Here is a 13,129-nt window from a genome sequence, read left to right as displayed (position 1 = left end):
ATAGAAGATAAAAACAGAAATGAACAAGGCATAATATAATGGTTTAAAAAAATGCCAAGAAAAATCAACACGAGAAGCAGGAGAGTAGTTAATTGCAAGGAGAAAATAGTTATTAGGGTTAATGCTGCAGAGAGGTCAAATAACATAAGAGGGGGCAGTTTTCTACTGAATTTACAATCCAGCAGTAATTAGTGATCTCCTTATATGTAATATCAGTGAAATAGTGGGTGGAAATATAAATGGTGAGAACTGAGGAATAAGATTATGGAGAAGTTAAAACAAAATGAATTCCTTTTTCCAGAAATTTTACTATGAAGGAAAATTTTAAACAAGGTGCTATGCAGAGCGGTAGGCAAAGTCAAATGATTGCTTTTTATTTTATTTTTTAAGGGTGAAGAGCTTAGTCAAATAGCGAATAATATGCATTCTTCTTCTCAATATGATATCAAACAATCATTTAACCAATTTATCACTTTTGTAACTCATAATTCCACACAGTGGTTCCTGGTTCATAACAGTACACTCAGATGAACATGTAATGTCCTCTCATTATAGGAGTTGAGACAGTAAGAGATGCCGAAATTCACATATCATTGAAAAACAAAATATTAGAAGGGGCTCAGCTTTATAGAATACTGACAAATACCTAAGCCATCATCACTAGCAGTTTACTATAAATCTAATGGATCACATGTTGAGTTCCTTGATGTGTGAGTAAATCCTTATTATATAAGTTATTCAACACACATATCCTGAAAGTAAGGTAAGTCTCAGAAAGGTAGCTACAACATAAAAATATGTCTGGTTGTCACTTATTAATAAGGCCAACAATCCCTTATACACATGAGTCTTTTATGAAAGTTTTCACCGAATGCTTGATACTATTGCATTTTTTGCTCAATACAGGCAATTTGGGAATAAGCAAATAAAAGTCTACGTTGTCTTCAAGTAATCATTTTTCTGGTGCTTGATTCCCACTGCCACTACATTTTTATTGTGTTTGAGCATTGAGGATAGAAATAATTAAAAGGATTTTCATTTTCGGTGTTCACTGTGTCTAGAAAGCACCAAATTAATGTTTTAAAAATAAATGTATTCCAGGGTTGATGTTTGTTGAAGAAGCAGGGGAGTGAGGCTTTTGAAGGAAGCTCATTGTATGTTATCAAAATAATAGCAAAAACTCTATTGTTTTGAACATTTGCCGCCCATGCTTAATTTATCAAACATATGCAAGGCCATTCAAACATGAGGAAAATGCTTTATTTGGGATCTTCATAGAAGTTAATTGAAAGCTTGGTTGGATTAATTACCATACAACATTTTCATATGGATGAGGCCAGGGAAACTAAACTGTTTAAACACAAGACTTTTTTCCCCCTGCAGTTCATTGTGTATCTGGACGTTTTTTGGAAAAGTGTTTCTTGCCATGGTGAAATTCCAGTGGCAAAGAAAGCACATTTGATCATCCACACCTGCTTTAATTATTAACTAAAAATGCTTATTAACCTCATTTCATTAGTCATAGTAGCGGTAGCAGTGGTACTGACAATTCGTCCTTGCTGGAGAATGCTAATCTTGGCCATTATGCTAAAGTATTTTATTTAGTGTTTAATTCTTGTGGCACCAAATTAATACCTTTGTTTTACTGATGAAGGGACTGAAACAAATATTTTAAATAACTTGTTCAAGATACACAGCTAATACCAGGCAGAACAAAGAGTGGGACTCATTTTGTCTCAACACTGAGCTTGACCTCTTGAATGTGCTTGAGCCCGAGCTCTTGAATGTGCTTGAGCCAGTGCTGCTTGAATGTGATGTAAATCCCAGTACAGCATGACCTTGTGAGATGACTCCAAAGGTAGTAATGCAACACCATAGTCTTTTGTACATGACAAGAATCGTCATTAGCTTAGACTGTTTATAAAAGCGAGCATATTTTTGTGTAGCTTTCTGTACAACGTGTGTGTGTATACACATACAAAGCAGGAGCACTTTAGCAGTTTCTAAGCCCTAATTAAGAAATACAAGCCATGGCTGATTAGGGGGAAAAAATAGGTAAGAAAATATAATAATAATAATAATAAAATAATGATGATGTGGATATAGTTACATCGAACAATAAGACTCTATTGAAACCTGGAGTCTAGAGCACAGAAAATAATAGGTATAAAGAGGTTTTACACTGTGACGGAAGAAACAACAAACTCGTATCCTATGTTAACTATCCGGCATCTCAGACTGAAAATCTAGATTCATAGCTATTAGTCCACAGGACACTTAAAAAAAAAAAGTGAGGAATTAAAATACTCCAAGTAATACCAAATTAAGTGGCTTAATAGGATACTTTGGTCTGACCTATTACTTGCTTATATTTGACAGCTGTGGCAATTTCTTGGGCTAATAAAGAAGGGAAAAATATTCTTATTTTCAGTCTTTACCTACTCTCCTTCCTTTCGCTATTGTGGAAGGAGGTGGAATAATTAATTATACTTAAATTTTGTCACTTGTAGTGTTGGTGCAAAAATTGTAAGAAAGTAAATTATTAAGTGAAAAAAATAGTGTTTTTGTTTAAGTATCTTCAGAAATAAAGATTCAAGTGAAAATGCTTTACTTGGGAGATGAAGGAAAATTGATAGGAGAGTGGAAAATGAGACAAGGAAGAAAAGGTGGCCATGAAAAGGTGTATTACCAAGTCAGGTACCACTGTGGGACCTGGAGCTCAATCCAGCTGGGAAAACTCCAGAAGTAAAGCATAAAACATCCAGCTGAGATTTATGTCACCTGAAGCATGACGGAACTGAGGAATTTATGTACCAGTTTCAGGGGTTGGTTGGAAATTGTTGGGCGTGGGAAGCAGTGATGTTAACAAAACAGTGTGTGCTTTCTGAGGGAAGATTTATTCTGCAGAAGGCAGAGGTGCTTATGCACAATTGTCTTTATGAATTTTATTTACCAAAGCTAAAAACCATGAGAGAAATAATTGTGTTCAAAGCATTTGGCAAAGGAGGTCCAGCATTGAGAGAAAGTCTTCAGACTAAGAAATGCTGGAGCTGGGAGTTAGAAGTTACAAGTACGTGTATAGTGCACTGAAGTGGTAAAGACTTCAGTGCACTATACACGTACTTGTAACTGTAACTTCTAACTCCCAGCTCCAGCATTTCTTAGAGGATATGGGACAGGACACCCACCAACAGGGTCAGCAACAATTTTTGTTAAAGTTTCACATGCAAAACATTAGCTATAAGATATTTTTTATTGCAAAGATGTAATATAAGTTAAGAATGGAGAATTTAGAAGATGATCAATTAATTTAGTTTCCTTCACAACTTGTAACACTCCCCTCATAAAACTGAATGGAATTAGTAAAATTTTTGCTGATTGATCCCAAATTCCTTACATCTTTAGGTCCTTCTTAGTTCCTAACATAAAATGAGCCAGTTTCTGAGGGCTTGGAGACCTGCTAAAGCAGTGAAAGCCCCATAGTATTTATAAGCTATGTCTTTTATGTGAAGTTCACCTTCTCTTGTATCTCTGATTCAAATTAAAACATTAAGATAGCAAAATGATGCATAGAAAATTAAATTATGGCAACTATGAGTGCATTAAGAAAAAAATCCAAATAGCCTATTTTTGATATTAAAAATTACTATTCAAAATATTCTTCCTTCCACGTCTTTCCTTAAAAAATTATTATGAAAATATGTTGCATACCAGGCAACACTTGGCGTGGTGTATGAGGTGTTGGTGAGCACAAGGCATTGTGAGATGTACTGTGCAGTTACCTTTATAACTTACTGTAAAAATGAAAGAGTGTCACGCACTTGGTCAAGCACTGATATAAGACCTCTTTGTCTTTGACCTCAGATAGTCAAATCAATTATGTGAGGCAAAGTATTTATGTGACAAAATATTGCTTCATGTTTTGTCTTTAATGGCAAGTATGAAGTAGTCCAGCTATTGGTGTTTCGACTTAGATAGTGAATGTCCATTACATTCTGTATTTCAAAGGTAATTTGGGGGACAAGTTGCCATTGACATTTCCAACTGGATTATTGCTTGTCAAAACTATGTTTACAAACAAATATAACATGTAAATATGTTTATACAAATATATTTTTCATTATCTTATTGTTTCCTTCTGATGAAAAAAGAATCTCTAATCCAAGATGTGAACTGTTTCTGTTTCTGTGTGTGTGTGTGTGTGTGTGTGTGTGTCTAAGTCTGTCATAGAGCTGCATGCAGAATAAGAAATCAGGCATTGTTAGACATGCTTATAAAAGATGCTTTGTTCTGTGCGAGGTGCTTTACTGAAAAAATGTAGATATAAAAAATGTTACAATTTTCATAAAGGACAATGAAAAGAAACCTAAAGAATAAATTCCACCATGACCTAAGGAGGAGGAAAAGCTGACAGGTGTCGTGAGGGTTACCGCTCTCATTGTGCTATCCTCCATCTCATTCTGCATCGTTGCGAGCTTAAACTACAAGGCAAATTGAAGTGCCTACATTTCAGTTTTGTTTTGTGGTTTTTTTTGTTTTTTTTTGGTGGGGGGAGCGAAATGGAGAAGTAAGGTCCTAGAATTGAAGCCAAACACTGGCAGAGTTTCTGGCCAAACGTGGCTTAGATTCCAAGAGGAAAAGATCATAGTTTTATTTATATGAGTATTACTTAGAATATTTAGTGATTTTTATATTTAGGAAATTACCTCTTGTAATAAAATCACCTCAGCGTGCAAGTATGGATTAATGGCATTTAATTAAATGTTTTATGCTGATTTAATTAAATGACCCATTTTTAATAAAGTCAACTTAAAATGTTTGAGAGCAAGTCAGTAAAATCAGAACTCCACAAACTGGATGCAGAAGCTTTGCACCACTAGGGGCTCTGAGAATAAAATGGGGCAGCCAAAAACTAGGATCTCTATTAGCAATTTAGGTCAGGAATTATTACATTTCTAGTACACTGCCCTCCAGTACTATATAAGCACTTAAAGGTCAAATGAATGAACAATGTAACATTTTTGTTTTTAATTTGTCAAAAATGTTTTTTTCTTCAGTTTAACTTATCATTTGTTAGAAAATACCATTTAATTTCCTTAAGATTTTTTACATTATATACCTCAATAAAAATATTAACAAGTTGAACCATTAAAACTACACTTTCCCTGGTTCTGGGTTTTTCTCACATGTTAGCAAAGGAGCTATTGTGCAGACAATTCAGAATCATAGAAGCATCTTTAAAAGGCAGAAAGCGATTAGGTGGGAGAGCTTCAAGGGCAGAATTTGAATGTGACCTGGCTTCTGGCCCAGGAAGTTTCCCTGGCATTTCCTAAAATATTGTGAAAATATACTGGGAGTGCCAAAAAAATGTACACAAGTAGACACTTTGGTCAACGTTGCTCAAGCAGTAGTTCACCATAATCAGAAGTGTCTGGACGCTGATGGTAACCACTTTGAGCAACTGTTGTAATTGCAGAAGTAAAACGTGACTTTTACTCATCTTTTGTTATAAGTATATATTGAGTATTACAATTTAATAGTTTCCTTCTCTTTCTTTTCTTCTTTTCTTCTTCCTTCTCTTCCGTTCATCTTTTCATAAAATGTGTATACATTTCTTTGGCATCATATATATCTATATCGATCTATCTGTCTATCTATCTATCTATCTATCTATCTATCTATCTATCTATCTATATGTAATACAGATATGTAGTCAGACAATTAAGTTTGTGAACTTGTTGCAACGATGTTGCTAACCTTTTATTGATATCAGAGGGATTATTCATTATGAATTTGTACCAATTGGACAAATAGTTAGCCAGGTTTACCATTTGGAAGTGCTGAAAAGGCTGTGTGAAAAAGTTAGATGACCTGAACTTTCTGCCAACAATTCATGACTCTTGCATCACAATAATGTACCAGCTAACCCAGCACTGTCTATGAGGGAGTTTTTAGCCAGTAAACAAATAACTGTATTGGAACACACGCTCCCTACTCACCAGATCTGGCCTCCAATGACTTCTTTCTTTACCCAAAGATTGAGGAAATATTGAAAGAAAGACATTTTAATGGCATTCAGGACATCGAGGGTAATACGACAACAGCTCTGATGGCCATTCCAGAAAAAGAGTTCCAGAATTGCTCTGAAGGGTGAACTAGGCACTGGCATTGGTGCATAGCTTCCCAAGGGGAGTACTTCAAAGGTGACCATAGTGATATTCAACAATGAGGTATGTAGCACTTTTTCTAGGATGAATTCACAAAGTCAATTGTCAGACCTCCTGTGTGTGTGTGTGTGTGTGTGTGTGTGAGAGAGAGAGAGAGAGAGAGAGAGAGAGAGAGAGAGAGAGAGAGATAATTTAGAAGGTGATCAATTAATTTAGTTTCCTCATTTTTAATTAATTTATTATTATTATTATTATTATTATTATTATTATTTATTTATTTGCCTCTACTTCATAGGCAACACTGAAGTGCCAGAATTTTAGTGTTTTTTCAGGGGTCTAGAATTGAAGTCAAACACTGGCATACGTAGTTTCTGATCAAACTGTGGCATACATTTCAAGGGGAAAACGTGAGAGTTTTATTTATGTTACTTATATGAGTATATTTAGTGATTTTGCACTCTGAGGTGATTTTTTATAAGATGGAAATTTTTCTAAATACAAAAATCACTAAATATATATATATATATATATATATATATACATGCACATATATATATAGATATAGATATGCACATACATCTATATATATGTATCTGTATCCATATATCTCTGTAAGAACACACTGTAAGATGTGAGAGAGTTGTTTTGTTTTGTTTTCCTCCAAAGATTTTTCTGTTTATCTCATCCACCTTTAGGCAAGTGCCTCGTTTGTGCTTTCTTAAACATACATCACCTTTATGCCTTAGGGAAGATTTATGTCTTGGCAGAAGGCGGAGAATATAAGCAGTTGCCTTTCTGGCTTTTTTTTTACAAACATTTAAAGCCATTGAGCAAATTATGATTTGATTTGTGTGCACACGCGTAGGAAAAAAGATTTTGAGAAACAGAGAAAGAAATAACTATAATAGAAATACAAAGAAAGAAAGGATATCTTAGGAGTAGGAGGTGGGATTCTATGATGTAAGGCTCCCAGCAACACCTAAACAATTTGATGCCTCAATTACCGGTGGACTTTGTGGGACCATGTATTTTGTGTGTTTAACTTCTTTTATTCAGAATACTAACTTGAGGTATATTTAGCTTCTTTTAATTAGCATACTAATTTGAGGTTTATTCATACTACTATATGTATAAGTAGTTTGTAGTTTTGTTCCTAAGTACCATTCCATTGTCTGGATTTTCCACAATTTGTTTATCTATTGACTTGTTGATGGACGTTTGAGTGGTTTCATATTTTTAGCTTTTGTGAATAAAGCTGCTATCAATGTTTTTGAATGATTCTTTATACAGATATATGCTTTCATTCCTCTTGGTGAATACCCAGGAGTAAAATGTCTCAATTATATAGTAGTTTTATGTTCAACTTCTGAAATTTACAGACACAGAGAGAAGGCTAGCTACAAAGAGGGTTCTCACCAGGAAATGAATCGATCAGCACCTTGGTCTTGGGCTTCCTAGCCTACAGAATGATAAGAAATGAGTATCTGGTGTGTAAGCAACCCATACTACGGCATTTTGTTTCAGAGCAGCCTGAAGAAAACATTGGTTACTGGCAGCTACTATGAACAGGCAGCTGAAATAATTGTTTGCTTTCAGCAGCTTCAAAATGACTTGAAAATCATCTCCTTTGCGCTTCAGCAGGTGGAATCCTTGTGGTGTCATCCCTGAGCTCTGTGTGTGATCGGATTTCCTGAAAGCTGCTTTGCTTTCCTTTATTCTCTCAGCCTTCTCATTGATTATTTAAATTTCTATTTATTCATATGAAATCTCTTCTTACTAAAAACATCTATGGAATTTAAATGTCCCTTACTCACTGATACTCTTCCACAATAAGATATCTGGGAAGTTCATTCTCTTGGCATCAAGCATAAACTTCCTAAATGATGTACATAGTGCAATGATGAGAAAAAGAACTTAGACGCTTCAAGACTAACACCTGAACATCTATAGAACGACCTTGATCATCCCTTCTTAAATGGGATTTTTCTTTTTGAGGTTTTGTTTGTTTGTTTGTTTGTTTGTTTGTTTTTGAGTGGAAGGGAGACCATATCTGGGCTTCTGTCATTAATTAATATATTGTTTTATATCAAAAAGCTAATTTACAAATAACTGACTTACAAATTAGTTTTTAGAACATGTTCTTCTGGTAAAATTGAAATAGTATTTTTAATTACTATATAACCCTTTTTAATAGACTGTCATATATTTGTTATGGACAGTTGAACGAATACTAATCTAAGTCAGTCTTTCAGGCACTCTTAATTCTACATTTTCTGTCAGATTGTTCTCCTTAAATTCTAATTATGGTATTGCTCAGCCTCCCAAACTTAACTGGATTTCCATTCTAGATACACACAGACACACACACACACACACACACACACACACACACACACGATGTCCAAATTTCTTACCCTAATCATTAAAGCTCTATGTAATGATAATTGATCCAACTTAGTTTTTCTATTTTTAACAATTTTCACCCCTATTCATGTACTCCCACTTAAAAAGAATGACTAACAAGTCCCCTAACACGCTTTACTCTTATCTAGTTTTAGGCTCTTGCTCATGCTATTCCTCAACATGAAATAATTATGTCTCAATTCTGAATGTGAAAGTTCCACTTACTATTTTTGTTTTAGCTTAAAAGCCATCAAATTTCCTCCATTTTTTTCTAAATATGAGCTATCTTTCTTTCCTCTGAAATCTCATAACCATTTATTTCCCCCTCAGAGAACAATCACCAGTTTGTACCTTTAATTTTGTTTCTTTATTCAGGTAAGGGGATGGTAAATTTAAATGCCTCCCTGTTATCCTGGCTCAGCTAAGGCCTATAGTTGAAAACAAATAGTGATACCACATCATCGACGCATGACTTTCTACGGGGTGACCTCAAAACTTGTCTAGCCCATTTTTGCCCATCACTAATCTCAAGAAGATTGGCCAGAGAACTTGAATGTAGTAAATTTTTGGAGAGTTGTTAAGAATCCATCCGTAATATCTTCCCTATATACGGGTGACAAACGTAGTGTTTGGAGAGATACTTTCCAGGCTTCACTACTGATTTTATGTTCGATGAAGTATAGGATTCTGCTAGTTCCAGTGCTGCCAAGTGACTAGAATGGTACATTGAGAGAGAACCCTTGAAGGAAACTGGCATATGTACCCCACAGTTTTTTGGCTTCTGAACACTTGATTCTAACTCTGAAGAAATATGAGGCAGAGAAGCTGGCATGAGCCATCCTGATGGGGCATGACTAGAGAGGGCCACAGCAAAAGGAATCGTGCTTTCTACTGTTGACAGGTGAAGATGAATGCATTCTCGTGAATCAAGTGGGATTTCAGAAGCTAGGCGTATTGAGTGGGTTTCAAAAGGACCTCAATGAAGAGGTTTTTTCTTCAGGGATGGAGGCATTACCAGTGTATCCCAGAAGAATATAAACAATAGATGATTGATAGATGATAGATAGATAGATAGATGATAGACAGATAGATAGATGATAGATATAGATAGGTTATTTTAATACTGAGTTTTTTATATTGATTTGAGATGTGTGTGTGTGTGTGTGTGTGTGTGTGTGTGTAATTTGTTATTGGTTTGTTCACATAATTATGGAGGCCAGGGAAGTCCCAAGATTTGCAGGGCTAGGTGTATTCACAGCTAGATATCCAAGAGAACCGATGGTGCTGTTCCAACCTGAGTTTAAAAGCCTGAGAACCAGGAGAACTGATAATGTAGTTGTGGTTTGAAAGCCGACAGTCACACGACCCAGGAAGAGTCACTGTTTCAGTTCCAGTCTGAAGAAATAAAAAAGTAAGAGTCCTAGTTCAAAGGTCATTGGGAGGAAGAATAGTCTCTTACTTGGGAGAATAAGCTTACCTTTTTGTTATATTCAGAGCTTCAACTAATTGGATGAGGCCCACCTACAATAGGGAGAGCAGTCTACTTTACTCAGTTCATCAATTCAGGTGTTCATCTCATTCAGAAACACCCTCACAGAAACTCCCAGAATAACGTTTGACCAAATATCTGGTCACTCCATGGCCCAGTAAAGTTGACACAAAATTAACCATTATACTCAGTAAGCAGAAATAAAGTTTACTCCTAAATGCTGGTACCGATGGGGCAAAGGGTGGGGCATGGAGAGAGACCAGGCAGAGAGTGCTTTACATTCTTCAAGTCAAAGAAACTTCTTGGGAAACCCTAAAGTATGCAACGGGTGAAAGAGCAAGCATTTTGACATCTCTTATATTCAGAGAGCACCAACACTAAATCACAGGTTTAGAGTCAATTAGGAATTGTTCTCCTTTATTCCTGAATGTCATTCTGTGCAATTGTGCGAGGACCAGAGGTAACATTGTCCTGCTTATTTCCAATGTGATTGAGACCCTAGTTGGAAGAAATTTGAGGCTTTAAATCAGAGAAGAAAAGGAAATGTTTCTAGTGGTCTGGATTTGTTGCTTTAATCACTTAATAATAAGATAGTTGAGTCACATATTGAATCTTAGGGCTATAACAAGTCCATTATTTTATCTAATTTATCCTAGTACCTAATTTATCCAACTTACTCAATATTCATGGTATATGAATTGTTTTCTTCTGCTGGGCACTTCTTGATGACTAAATCCATAATATTTCTATTATCATGTTGTAATAGGTAAATTTTTCTATATTAGAAATATAGAAGCCTAAGAATAAGAAGAGACTTAAGGAAGACTAATAAATGAATAGCAATTCTAGATTTTTGCTGTTACAGGTTTGTCCTGTCATCCTTAATGACACACTCATGTCCAAGAAAATTTACCTCATAACTTGCTCTTTTCTGTCTGTGTTACTAAGACCACATAATGATATCCAATGCTGAATGGCCTCGTATTGGCTGTCTCTATAAGGATACTCTGAGTGAGGTCTGTTAAGTATCCTTTACTGAATACCAGGTGTTTATCAAGGCATCATAGATACAAAATTAACTTCTGATTTCAATAAACTAACATATGGGAGTTGGTTATACAAAAAGATAATTATAATGAAGATGGATTACAGTGATTAAATAAAGTCTAATCAGTCATTGAATACCACAGAATAGTGTTGAGTACTATTATAGTTACTAGAGCTGCATAAGAAACCACTGTAAAACTTGGTAGCTTAAAACATTTATTTCACTGATAAATGTGCAATCTGGGCAAGGTTTGTTGATGACAGCTCTTCCGGCTTCATTAGGCATTAGCTAAGGGCTAAAATTATCTGAAGGTGTCTAGGTACACTCAGACAGCTGGGGACGGGAAAAATTGGTGGCTCTCAGTTATCTCTCTTTATCTCTATGGGGTTTCTGCACATGACCTCTCCAGTCTGGCCTCTTACACAAAGGCAAACGTTTTATGTATAGGCTCAGGACTCCTAAGATGCACGTTCCCTGGAAAGCCAGGTGAAAGCTGTGTTACCTTTTATGACCCTGCCTCAGACGACATGCAGTATCACTTTCACCATAACCCAGCTTCCTGCATAGAAATTATAGACCTCTCCTCACAATGGATGAGTGTTAATGTAACATTGTAAGACCATGCGGACTGTGATATTGACTATGAAAATGCAGTCAACCACAGGTGCAAAAAGAAAGGGGATCAAGATCAGACTGGAGAAGTCAAGGAAGTCTTCCAGCAGTGAGAGTCAGAAATCTAGGTACAGGAACCACCTGGGTATTCCTGACTCTAGTCTCTCTGTTCACCAGTCCATTCTTCACACGGCCACCTAAACAAATTACCTAAAATGCAAAATGGATGTCACACTCCTTGCCTAACAAGAAGCACTCTTTTCCAAATGTCTAGGACCGATACCAGCACTGTTATGTAGAACTTTCTGTGATAATAGAAAGATTCTCTGTGCTATTCATTAGAGTAAACACGAGCCAGTTGTAGCTATTAAGGATTTAAAATGTGACTATTGCAACTGAAGAACCGAATATTTAATTTTATTTAATAAAAACTTAATTTAAATAGCAATATGTGACTAGTGAGTAACATTTTGAATAGCACAGATAATCTCTAGTGTCTGCAAAGTTATCTTTTAAAACCATTGTAACATCAAGGTGCTGTTTTATTATATTATTTTAAAGGCAAAAGAACTGGGATTAAAAGATCATGCATTATGCTTTGTAAACTGAAGATGTTATTTTAAGCTAGGACAATGAAAGTACAGGTATATCTTTTTTATTATGCTTTGCTTTATTATGCTTTATTGTGCTAGATGTTGCATATTTTATTTATTTTTTATTTTTTTACAAATTGAAGGCAAGACCCTCCAACAGCAAAAAAGATTGTAACTTACTTTATCGTGATACTCACTTTTTTGTGGTGGTCTGGAACTGAACTCACAATATTTCCAAGTTATACCTGTACTGACAAATTCTATGTGTGACCATCAGTGGTTAACTCAAGGAAATGTTTTTATTGGGATCTGCTTTACTGATATTCTTCTTGTAATGGACCTTTTAATACCTTACACTCTCCAAGAGGTTGACCAAACATGAAACACACACACACACACACACACACACACACACACACAGAAAGATCTGTGTTGTGCTCTAAACGTCTGTGTACTATTGATGATCTCTCAAGGTTGTTAATTTAATGTCACCCCTGCAAGGCTTATACGTGATTATATTGTCCATAGACTACAGATTTTGCATAACTTACTAGACCTATGTAGTTGGTCTTAAGGGCAAAGCAAATTTTAAGCATTGTTAATTCTCTTTAGATTACCTGGCCGGAAAAAGGTAGTGAAATAATCCCCTTACAGACCTTCTTAGAAAGGATTTGTAAATTACCTTATTGCAATAAGGTAATTATTCCAATTATTGCAAATAAAGATATTAATTAATCAATGAGGGAACCATAATTTTATAAAGCAAGAGTCATTGTTCACTTTTTTGATGAAAAGATCAGCCTACAGATAAGAAGGT

The sequence above is a fragment of the Rhinolophus ferrumequinum genome, chromosome 11 (genome assembly GCF_004115265.2).
Source record: "Rhinolophus ferrumequinum isolate MPI-CBG mRhiFer1 chromosome 11, mRhiFer1_v1.p, whole genome shotgun sequence".
Lineage (NCBI taxonomy): Eukaryota > Metazoa > Chordata > Mammalia > Chiroptera > Rhinolophidae > Rhinolophus > Rhinolophus ferrumequinum.
This window is presented reverse-complemented; position numbering follows the sequence as displayed.